The sequence below is a fragment of the Nelumbo nucifera genome, chromosome 1 (assembly GCF_055504915.1).
Source record: "Nelumbo nucifera cultivar China Antique chromosome 1, China Antique-T2T, whole genome shotgun sequence".
NCBI classification, from domain to species: Eukaryota; Viridiplantae; Streptophyta; class Magnoliopsida; order Proteales; family Nelumbonaceae; genus Nelumbo; species Nelumbo nucifera.
In genome coordinates, this window is record NC_142649.1 from 86,066,937 (window position 1) to 86,078,612 (window position 11,676).

General features: G+C 42.6%; 1 pseudogene; it reads left to right on the forward strand.

Moving 5' to 3' along the window:
* The first annotated feature begins 4,486 nt into the window (after positions 1-4,486).
* LOC104599527 (uncharacterized protein At1g28695-like) lies at positions 4,487-11,676 on the forward strand (annotated as a pseudogene).

Sequence of the window (11,676 nt, forward strand, 5' to 3'; positions counted from 1 at the left end):
GGCTGGGATCGGCCCAAGAAGTCAGTTCTTTTATTTTTTATTTTTTGGGTTGAGCTTGGGCCTAGCCCTTAGGTAGCCTGAACCTGGCCCGAGTTTGACCCAATTATATACATTTATACATATATATATATATAATATAAAAATATTTGCATATATAACATTTGTATAGATATTTTGCATACATATTTACATACCTACGTAAATATATGAATATATATTTTCATAAATACATTTATATATGTGTAATTTTAGAGTGGGTTCATTGACCAACCTGAGCCTGGCTCGGGCCTGAAGCCAAACCAAGTGCATCAAATTATAGGGCGGGCTGGGCTCGGGTTGGGAAAATCAAGCTTGACCTCGGTCTCAGGCCTTAAGCTCAAATTTTAGGGCCTGGACTAGGTTGACCATAAACCTGGTCCAACCCGCTCGACTTGCACTCCTAGATATAATATATTATATTATATAATATATAATATAATAATATGTTATATTATTTATATACTGTCAAGACATGGCACCAAAAAAAGCTTTATCAAAGCACTCATGTGAATTTTGATTAATACCACGTGAACAATGACTAACTTTCCGATCCGATCCGATTTATTAGGATCAAGGGAGGTATCTAAATCCGGTTCTTATCGGATCAAATTTGGATTCGAATAGGATGTCTGATCTAAGTTATTTGCAGCCCTACAACCGGGTTTCCACTCATTGGGTCTAGCATTAGACCGGTTCCTAATAGGTCTTAAATATATGGTTATGACTCATGAGTTAAATCAATCACTCAGTTATATTGGGGCGTTAATGAACCAAACCAATTCGAACTGGGTTAGGAACCAGTTCCCGCCAATAAGATGTGATGAGGGCGGATTTGGCCCTCTGGTGACATTGTGAGACTTGGCACTTCGCGACAACCAAGTAGCTCCCCACAGGCAGTTCGCTACTTACAGGTAGCTCACCACAGGCTGCTCACCATCGTGTAGCCTAGCACCTCAGAACAACTAGGTGACACTCGAGACCACTTTGGCAATAACTTGCCTTTGCTAAGTTGATGGTGTCAGGCGTAGCTTGGCACAGGCGCGACCTGACCCTAGCGCGACCTGGCCTTGGCACGAGCTGGCAGACTGGCCCTGACGCGAGCTGGTGGCCTGGCACAGGCACGACCTGGCGGCCTAGCGCAGGCGTGACCAGGTGGCCTGTCCCACGCGCCAACCTGACAACCCCGAGGAGCTCACCACCATACCCTGCGTTTTATGGGATTGTGACTTGTAACGGTTATATTAGCTCACCCACTCCCCGACTTAGGCAGAAATGGGCAACCTTACCAGTTGGTGGCTTTATCCCCACCTAACACGAAAATAGGTCCCATCACAGCGGGAATCTAGGAACTACTCCACCAAACCCGCGAGGACCCCATTATATAAAGACCTCACCCCCTAGGGGTGAAGGTAAGGCAAAAAGAAGAGATGTTCTCACAGGTCCCTCAGCTCTCGCCGCCTACAAAGATGAGCAGATCATTGCCAGCAGGGAGTAGCCAGTTCAGTTCCCGTCGCTGTTGGTAGCCAGATCATCTCCAACAGGGAGCAGCAGGGTTGCGCTATGCAAGGGAGCTCCACTTCGCCCCCTGAGTCATAGGCCACTTGGGAGTAGACGAGCTGACGAGGTACTTAGTCAAAAAATTGATACGCAACCAGAAACCGTTATTTCAATTGGCGCCGTTTGTGGGAACACGCTACAAAAAGCTAAGTTATCATCCTACAAAAGCTAAGTTCTTTTCTTACAAAAAGTTAAGTCCTCTTCTCCCAGAAAGCTAAGTCCTCACCTTTATAGAAATTGAAGCTCTTGCTTCATAGCTCTAAGGCGCCCACCTGGCGGCCTGGTGCGGCCTGCGAGCGACCTAGCAGCCTAGCACATGCGCTGACCTAGTACGACCTAGCACGGGCGCCGACCTGGCGGCCTGGCCCAGGCGCGAACTGATGGACTGATAAAAGACTTCCTCATCGCTTAAGACCCAGTTGCCTCTTCGGCATGGGCAAAGTTCAGTAGTGGACTATGAGTCGCTCCCAAAACATAAAGGTTGTATTGCTGCATAAGACCCATTCGCCTCTTCAGCATGGGCAAAGTTCAGGAGTGGGCTTTGAGTCGCTCCCAAAGCGTAAGGGCTGTACTATTGCATAAGACCCAGTCGCCTCTTCGGCATGGGCAAAGTTCAGGAGTGGACTATGAGTCGCTCCCAAAGCCTAAAGGATGTACTGCTGCATAAGACCCATTCACCTCTTTGGCATGGGCAAAGTTCAGGAGTGGAGTACGAGTTGCTCCCCGAAGCCTAAGGACCACAATACTGCATAAGACCCAGTCGCCTCTTCGGCATGGGCAATGCCCAAGAGAGTGGACTATAAGTCGCTCCCAGAGCCTAAGGGCTAAAGTACTGAACTGGCAGAGAGCTCGACACCTGGTTAGCCCGGCACCTCACAGGCAGCCCGATACCTGGTTAGCTCGACACCTCACAGGCAGCTCGGCACCTCACAGGCAGCTCGGCACCTGGTCAGCCCGACGCCTCACAGGCAGCTCGGCACTTGGTCAGCCCGACACCTCACAGGCAGCTTGGCACCTGGTCAGCCCGACACCTCATAGGCAGCTCTGCACCTGGTCAGCTCGACACCTTACAGGCAGCTCGGCACCTGGTTAGCTTGACACCTAATAGGCAGCTCGACACCTGGTCAGCCCGTCACCTCACAGGTAGCTCGGCACTTCACAAGTCCCAGTCGCCTCCTCGGCATGGGCACTTAAGACCCAATCACCTCTTCGGCATGGACAAAATCATCAAGAGTGGACTATAAGTCGCTCTCAGAGCCTAAGGAACTGAATCAATGCTTACGGGCTCGTTGAATTAGGAGCCAAAAGGAGAAATCTACTCCCTTCGCCGAGTTTCTTTCATCTCGGGAGTGGGGGGCAAATGATGAGGGCAGATTTGGCCCTCTAGTGACACTGTGACACCTAGCACCTCGTGACAAATAGGTGTAGCCTTGTGACAACCAGGCAGTTCGCCACTTATAGGAAGCTCGCCACAAGCAGCTCACCATCGTATAGCCTGGCAACTTAGACAACTCGGCAATGCACAGGCAGCTCGCCATCAAGCAGCTCACCACCATGCAGCACTTCACAAGCAGCTCGCCATAGGCAGCTCACCATCGTGTAGCCTGGCACCTCAAAACAACTAGGTGACACCTGGGACTACTTTGGCAACAACTTGCCTTTGCTAAGTTGATGGTGTCCCACTAGGCGTAGCCTAGCACAGGCACGACCTGGCACAAGCGTGGCCCAGCACAGGCGCGACCTGGTCGCTTGACCCTGGCGCGATCTGGCCTTGGCACGAGTTGGTAGCCTGGCCCTGACAAGAGCTGGTGGTCTGGCACAGGTGCGACCTGGCGGCCTGGCCCAGGCGCGACCTGGTTGCCTGGCCCACGCGCCAACCTGATAACCCCGAGGAGCTCACCATCGTACTTTACAGGATTGTGACTTGTAACGGCTATATTAACTCACCCACTCCCCGACTTAGGCGAAAATGGGCAACCTTACCGGTTGGTGGCTTTATCCCCACCTAACACGAAAACAAGTCCCATCACTGCGGGAATCCAGGAACTGCTCTACCAAATCCGCGAAGACCTCAGTATATAAAGACCTCACTCCCCAGGGGCAAAGGTAAGGCAAAATGAAGAGATGATAACCCCTGCTCTCAAGCTCTCTCATTCTCTTATAACATTTTCAGCTCGCTACTAAGTGCTAACTTAGCCATCGGAGTGACCTCGCCGGGTAAACACCCTCAGGTTCTCTGATTTAGTTCTCGCAGGTCCCTTAGCTCCTGCCGCGTACAAAGATGAGCAGATCATCGCCAGCAAGGAATAGCCAGTTCCGTTCCCGTCGCTGCTGGTAGCCAGATCATCTCCAGTAGGGAGCACCAGGGTTGCGCTATGCTAGGGAGCTCTAGTTCGGCCCCTGAGTCATAGGACACTTGGGAGCAGATGAACTGACGAGGTACTTAGTCAAAAAATTGATACGCGACCAGAAACCCTTACATCAAGATGATTGTTATGCGTAGAAGATTAGAGGTTGTTTGGTATTAATGGCATTTATATGATAAATGTTTTGTAAGATTTTATCTTAAAAGATAAGACAAAATCTAACGTTTTATATTTTTTTTACGGCTCAGCGCCATTAGGCGCCCTATAAGCCAAACAGTGAAAAATCGGTGTTGAAAATGAAAAACCTCAAATTTGAGGTTTTTTTAATAATCGGTTCATACAATTTTCGAGAGAACCGTTTATCAAATAAACGGCTCAACCAAATACCAATACCAAACACCGTCTAGGAATTTGAATAAGAGTAGAAGAGTTAAAACTTGTGACAAGAAAACAGGTTGCTTTCTTCACTGTTGCATAATAACGTAGAGAAGAGAAACGTCTTTAATTTGATGTAAAGCTTGCGGGATCCGATGGATTACTCGAAGAACAGCACCGGAAATTTGTCTGTACTGTCTTTTCTGTTCGTCGCAGTGGTTTTTATCTTCATTTGGTCTCCCTCTCTTCCCAATGTTTTCTCTTCAATCCAGATCAATAACCCATGTTTTCCATCATACATGGTAATAAGATTTTTTCTGAGATTATTTCCGCCATCAATTAGCTTTTCTTCTATATTGTTTTTCTCACTTCTTTTTTCTGTTTGAACTCTTAGACGACCGCCATGGATGCTCCCAAGGATGATCTGGAGAAAGCTCTGGGTGAAGCTTCAATGGGGAACAAGACTGTAATAATTGCTATTGTGAACAAAGCCTACGTTGAGGGGAGGCAGAAGACGATGCTGGATCTCTTCATCGACAGTTTCTGGCCTTTGATAAATCACCTTCTCCTTGTGACTGTCGATCAGGTGGCTTTTGATCGGTGCGGGTTTTTAAGGCTTAACTGCTAGACTTGTGATCGACGACGGTGATGCCGGAGGGGAGAAGCTCTACATGTCTGATAAATTTATCGAGATGATGTGGATAAGAACCCTCTTCCTCGCTGATGTTCTCAAGCGCGGTTACAGTTTCATCTTTACGGTACGTTCGTTCATCTTCATTAATATCCTTGGAACCCTGTGCAGAACCAAAAGAATCCTCAGATTGAAATCTTTTATGTAGGTCTGCATGGTTATACCGTGAAGCTAAGGGGCTGTTTGATCATGACTAAATTGGTTGAATTAAATTGCTTTGCCATCAATTTGCCTCATTATTTTATTCACTAAAAGAGATAAAGCAATAAGTAATTCAATTCATCTATCTCAGAAAGTCAGCAGTTACCAAAGGGCCCCTAGGACCAAACCAATAAACTATTCCTATCCAATGGTATTGATTACTCTACTGACTAAGCAGTACTAAAGCTTTGTGATAGTGACTAGGTTCTGTTTTTGAGTAGTTAAGTACCATATCCCGTCAGTTGAGGTATGGTGCAACTTCCATTCAAACGGCAGCTTAATGCAACTTCAACTTGAAAGAAGGGCGAAAACAGGTGTCCAAATGATACTAGTCGGCACAAGAAAGTGGGCGTAGTCCATAAGAGACATTTGGGCGTATGGCGTGGCCAAAATATATTGCCACGTGGCAAAAATATCTGTACATCAGTATATGCCACCTTAAAATTTGCGTTCTATATAAGGTTGAATCTTAATGTAGAAAATATTAAAAATTATCTTAAAACCACCATCAGTTTTTTTTAGAATTCTTTTAAACTCACCATCTCAGTAAGATAACAGTAACTACACTAACGGACATCGTTAATTTACCATTTTACCCTTTATTATTTTCGATCCATTTTGCAATACCAAAATTACGCCGTCGTTATTCAACCCAAAACCAAAGCATTAGCCGCTGCTTTCTTCCTCTTTGGGCCGCTGCTTCCCCCTTTGTTTGAGATTGAAGAACGGGATGCGTCTATGAGAAGAACAGTCCGCAACTCCCCTGTCATTATTCAAGCTAAAACAGCCGCTGCTTTCTTCCTCCATCGGCCCCTGCTTCCCCTTTGTTTGAGATTGAAGAACAGGATGCGTCTCTGAGAAGAAGAGCAGTCCGCAACTTCTGAGAAAAAGAGCTCTCGTACCTTGGTCTGATAAGAACGGTCGGATGCTCATCAAGACTGTTTCCTTGGCCTGAGAAGAAGAGCAGTCCGAATACAGTCCGCAACTTCTCACTGGTCGTTGGTTTTCTCATCATCTGAGAAGAAGAACGGTCGGATTACAAACTTCAATGTAGTGGGATTAACGTTGATCATTGCCATCAGATTTTGAATCAAACTGAATCATATTTTTGCCTCTCTTTTTGTATGGACTGGAAAATCCGTGCTGCTGACTCATTTGCAGATCTACGATTGTGAGGCACCACTCTGATCACTACTCTGACTCTGGAGTACTGGATTCTGAACCTGCACAGCTGGAGCCATAAAAAGAGGAAGTGGATCTCTTCCTTGAGCAACATTATTTGCCCCTGTACTCCGTGTCCTCTCACAAGGACTGCTTGCTGTTCTCCCTTGGAGTTCACTATCTATGGACATTTGCATCCGTACCCCTGTGAAAAACAATGCTAACATAAATTTAAAAGCAATAACTTACATAAACGGTCGTAAATCAAGAAACTAAAAGTTGTGGTCTTAAGAAGGAATTTATGTTGAGTTCAGTGAATACTACTTTTAGGTGGAAAGGAGACCATATGGAATGGAAGTTCACTGGAGCAAGTCTTCCCACAAATATATTTCTTATAATGAATGCTCCACGGTGCAATGAGTTGAGAATGCAATTTCAATTTTGAATGTTCATTTATCCATTCTGAGCACCCTTACAGGGACTTAAGGCAATATAAAAGCTGCCCAAATTGGAGATATGACTATTGGAACAAGGGCATTACGGCCACTTTATCTTGTGCAACAAATGTGCTAATTTAACAATCCTTACCAGATTACTTTCTACATTGACTACAAAGGACAATACATTAATCATCCTTTGGACAGGAACATATAAATTGACACTTCAGCAGAAAATATAGCAAGACTACAAGGCTCTACAAGGCAAAGCCTGAACTGAGGAAACTAGATGCGATTAAAAATTTTCTGTATGCTATTGGCTGAAACCATCTTCTCAACACTTTGACATTTAGTCAAAGTAAAAGAGGATTAAACAAGTAGTGACCATACAAGTAGATGTCTGGATGAAATTAAATGAACATGGATCAGAAATTTCAAAACACCTTTATTCCGTTTCCGTTCTATACCAGTGATGAATCTCCAACCCTAATCTTCAAAACAGTCTCTTAACTCAGGGTTGAGAGCAAGAACACACTGTTTTTTTTTTTTTTTTTAAAACCGGAGAGGATAGATCTCATTCTCATTTAATTCTTTCATCAATCACATGTGACTAAGAAGACCATGAAAATTTTCGTTCACATCTAATTAGTCCATCATGCATGACTAAGAAGAACAAAAAAGGGTAAAACATAAAATAATGTTGAGTGCTTGGAGAAACAGAAAAAGTTCCCTCGCAGCATTAGCAAGGGCTTCAACACGCCCATGGTAAGGGTAACCACCCCGGTCAAATGCTACCTTTGTGATTCCTTTCTCCAAACAGTTCTTAGCAATGATTTCACCAACCCTCTTTGCCACTTCAACTGTAGGTCCAGAAGAATAATCAAATTCTTTAGATATGGGTTTCTGCATTGTTGAAGCTGAAGCAAGGGTGTGCATCTTAGTGTCATCGATCACCTGGACATAGATATGCTTGTTGGAGCGAAACACAGACAACCTTTGGCCTCTCTTTCTAATACGGGCATGTCGAGCAAGCCTGTCTTCCCTTCTGGTTGTGGCATTCGCTTCAATAACCAGATGGACTTGCTTTCGCTGCTACGAATTTGGGTCCAAGAGTGAGTTGTTGTGAAGAAGCGAACGCACTGTGAAGGAAGGAAAGAGAACCAAACATGATTTCTCCTCTCTCGCATGCGCGCGCGCTCAGAGTACACTCTCCGGTTTCGACACTCTCGCTCACTCGGCTTGCTGTGCCATTTTGGGCGCCTAAGGGCATTTCGGTCAAAATAAATTGTTTAACAGGCTCAGTCACCATTCAGGGCAGTTTAGTTATAAAATATACATTTAGGCTGACGTGAATAACTTGGGTCTTTCAGCTTTAAGGGTGGTGGAACTGATGGTAAGTTTTGGAAAATAAAATCTCATCCACATGATGAGTTTTCAACGTTTAAAAAAGTTGAAGAATAATTTTAACATTTTCAACAAATAATTGAAAGTAGGAACCAACTTAACAACACGTTTTAAAATTTAGTTACAAATTAAACTTGACACTACCCAAAATTCCGGGTATTAAAGTCAAAATTTCCCAAAGATTTTCTGTATGCACGAATTCCTACGCATCTATTTTTTTTTTCTCCTCCAGAGGCTGCACTGACCAGTCATTTTGTGAAAGCAATTCTATTTAGGGATAAGTAGACTGTACTCCCCTTCCGAAATCTGAAATTTTATAAATGCATGAGAGTGCAAAATAAGGTGATTGTTGAAGATTAGTTTACTTTTGCTTCTGATTTGACTTTATCATATTTATGTGTCATCAGGGAAATGACGACGTGGCTCTGGGAAATTGAGGTCGGAAGAAGGTTATTAGTTTGGGCGAGAGATTAAAAGAAAAATAATGTGATCCCCACCATACATGAGAGAGAATTGAGATGAAAAAAAAGATGATGCACATTTTACATCATTTTTCTTTTTAAATGTAAATTTTGCACTATTGATAAGTGCAAACAAACAAAAAAAATTGTATTAGGTTGAAAAATTACAAACTATAATTACATAAAACTGAACTAAGGGCAAAGTTTGTATCCAAAATAGATTTGCACTCCAAAATAAAAAAAAAAAATATATATGTATATTTATAATCATAGTTTCCAAAGTGGCAAGGCAAAGCTAGGTGACAAGGGTGCGCATTGTTGCCTAGTCCCCTAGGAGATGGAGTTTTTTATGAAAAAAACATAAATCCTAAGGTAGTTTTTTAGGTATCATAACCATACTTTTCATAAGAAAAGTATACAATTCATGCATGTTAAAGTAAAAAAAAAAAAAAAATCAACACATTCATGAGAATACAAAAGAAGAAAAAGAAATTCAAAAAGGGCTGAACCCTTATTTTTTATAAAAAAAAAAAGAAAAAAACAAGAAAAAGTAGTAGTATTAGTAGAATATATGAAAGAAGAAAATATATTAATTAGACAAAATTTTAAATTCTACCTTATTGATTTAGTTTTGAAGTTTTTGAAGGTTCATTGCAACATTACACAAGCACAACTCACTTGCCATCTTAATTATAATATCCCCAAATGTTTCTCATGTTGATTTGGTATGGTTTTTCCACACCTCGACGTTACACAAATTAGCACGCAAATATTCGAATAAGAATATAAGATAGTCATTTTACATTGGCAGTTCGTGTGAACTGATAAGTATACAAAATAACAAAATTGGATTTATTTTTCATTTCCAATTTCCATCTTATGGTTTGGATATGTATACATAAATCCAAATTTGATTTATCTATACCTTATCAACCTTTGGTAAATTAAAAATATAACGGCATTCCAACCAATTTTAGAATTTTATTAATAGATTTAGTCATATGTATTTAAAATCAAATTGTAGGGTGGGTTCATATTTGAGTCAGTTTTGATTTTAATTCGGATCACCCTTAATGGGAAAAATCTATGATGCTCTAAATTTTAATGAAGATCCACAAGATTGGTTACCATTCTTATGATGGGTCATGGTCAAATGGGGTTGAATTTGAATTTGGACAATTGAATACCGTTTGCAGCACTAAGATAAGTGATCCATGAATAAGGCCCAATTTGAACGCCCACTTAAAATAAAGCCCACCAGTTAATTAGTGGACCATTTGTTAACACATCTTAGGTTCCCTCTGTTGCGTATGAAGTTATAATAGCCACGTCACCCTCTCCTTGCACTTGCTATTAGACCTGTTCATGGGCCGGGTGGCCCGATGGGCCGGCCCGGCCCGACCCGACTTTCGGATGGGCTTGAATAAGTTTTTCGGCCCGCGGGCTTAACCTCGGGCCAAAAAGCCCGGCCAGCAAAAAATTCGAATCGGGCTCGGACTTTGCCAAAATAGCCCGGTCCGACCTATAGTTAAACCTAAGTAAAAACCCTATGTGATGTCCATTTGAATAATTTTTTTGATTTGAGAAGGTTGTTGATTCACTTGTAGGCCCATTGTTCATTTAAATTGGAGAAAAAAAACATCTGAATTAAAATAGATAATGTCTATTTGAATAGGGAAAAATTTGATTTTCTTTTTTTAGGTCGGGCTTCGGGCTTTTTATCAGGGCCGGGCTCGGGCCCAAGTTCTAGGCCCGTTGGTCGGGCCGGGCTCGGACTCGGACCTATTATTTTTCTGTTAATGAACACTAAAAGCCCGGTCCATGAACAGGTCTACTTGCTATCTATATCTATCTATTCTATATACTTAAAGGTGTATCTGTCCGTCCATCGCTCTTCTCGATTCCCTTGCTTCCCATTCCCTTCAAAATTTTGTATTTTTTTAAAACTTAAAAAAAAAATGAAAAACATCAAACATGTGCCTATTTAATCACCCCCAACCAATTGAGGGCATTAATGCCATGGAAAATGCATGTATGTATACGTGTTCTCTAAGACTGTGTTTGGTAGGGTTTTCTTACCTTTTCTAAATTTTGAGAGGGGGAAAAGTTGGTTAATGGGATTTTGGTTCCCATTGACCAAAAATTTCATGTTCTTTTTTCATATTTATGTGGGGATGAAAGTTTATTTTACCGGGTAAGTGATACCCATCTAGTAGGTGGGTAAATAATTTTTCCACCTAGGGGAAAGGTTGCCAATACTTGAATGGGACAAAAATACCCATTTTAATAATCGATTTTTATGGCTAAAATGGTCATTGCCTTATTTATGCACTTACCCGGGTATCAAGCTGACAGCAGCTTAGAGAATAGTTCTCGTCAAACCCACCAACTCCTAATTTTTCTTTTAATCCATGAAACTATGAAAGCAAGACAGCTTCTTACTCCCCTCTACAGTATCAAGCTGACAATTCTCATCTTTCAACTGCAGGACACGGACATAATGTGGCTAAGAAACCCATTTACGAGGCTAGATCAAGATGAAGAGGATGATCTACGTATCAGCTGTGATCGATTAAATGGCAACCAGTGGTCAGAAGCCAACCCCATCAACACAGGCTTCTACTACGTTAGGTCTAACAACAAGGCCATCGCTTTGTTCGACTCTTGGTATGCAAAGAGACACAATTCCACGGGGATGAAAGAGCAAGATGTGCTAGACGACATGAAGCGGAGGGGTGAGTTCAAACGCCTGGGGCTCAAAGTAAGGTACCTGAATACCCTCTATTTCAGTGGCTTTTGCCAAGATATATAGCAGAGATTTTAGGGCAGTCACAATAGTTCATGCTAACTGTTGTCGTACTATAAACGCAAAGGTGGCCGACCTGACTCTTGTGCTTCAAGATTGGAAGAAGTTCAAGGCAACCAATCAAAAAGCAGCCTCCTTTAATTGGTCCGGCCACAACGCATGTGCTCACTCATGGTAA